Here is a 1,033-nt window from a genome sequence, read left to right as displayed (position 1 = left end):
AGGGGAAGGATGTGCCCAGGGTCTCCCGCCGCTCCAGGAGAGGGGAGGACAGTGGTTGCATCTGCCAGTCCCTGGGTTTCAGTGTGCGCTGTACGTGCCAACAATTTGGTTTTCAAACCTGCAATGGGAACACTGTGGAAACCCCCCTGGGCCTGCAGAACTGTGGAGTTTGGTGCTTAAACATTTGAATAGGATTCACACTGCCAGCACGCGTCTTCTCTCCGCCCTGCGGAGCCCAAGGTGTCTGGAGGTGGGGGAAAAGCAAGCGGAGACCCCCCACAAGCCACTTCATCCTCCTCTGTGCACTTCCAGCCCATTCAGCCCCAGGATCCCTCCTACCCCCGGCTCTGGGCTTACCCCTCCTTACACGCCTGCACCGCTTCCCGCATCCCTCCTGTTCATCCAGGCCTTCCCCCGGTGGGATCTGGGACCAAGATCCACCCTTGAGCATTTCTCCCATGATATGGGTCACTCTGCCTTCTCTGCTCTCCCAAAATCTCCCATTTCCTCAAGCAGATGTGGGGCTGCTGGAGGGTTTTGGATGCAACCCCCCAGTTCTTCTTGAGGAATTGGGATTCCCTTGGCTAGACAGGAGAGCAAGCAGAGGCAGCTCTAAAGGTGTGGACATCCCAGGGGTTAGTCCCCTGGAGAAGGTGTTTCCCTGCTCCTCTCTGCACACACGAGGGTGAAGCTGGCACAAGGAAAACTTGATCCACCAGGACTTTTCCTACCTGGTCCAGGAGCCGAGCTGCGTGATGTCCCGTTTGGGATGTGGGTGCCCCGCAGGTGCCAGCCCCAGCTCCAGGCAGGGAAAAGGGAGCTGGAGAGTGGTGTGGGGGTCCCTGGCCCTGTGTAGGGAGGGGTGTGGGGGGGGTCCCTGTCCCTGTGTGAGGAAGGCTGTGGAACAAAGCAGCAAACTGGGGGGGCTCCTCTCCCGAACCCCGCTGCGCTGCGCTCCCTGCGTGGGGCTGCAGCTCCCTCGTGTGGCTGCGGGCAGCGGGGGCACCCCGCAACCCCCCCACCCACCCAGAGC

This window comes from Pterocles gutturalis, unplaced genomic scaffold (genome assembly GCF_000699245.1).
Source record: "Pterocles gutturalis isolate BGI_N339 unplaced genomic scaffold, ASM69924v1 scaffold25374, whole genome shotgun sequence".
In the NCBI taxonomy this organism is placed as follows: domain Eukaryota; kingdom Metazoa; phylum Chordata; class Aves; order Pterocliformes; family Pteroclidae; genus Pterocles; species Pterocles gutturalis.
The sequence above is the reverse complement of the archived record's forward strand: the minus strand, read 5'-3'. Positions refer to the sequence as shown.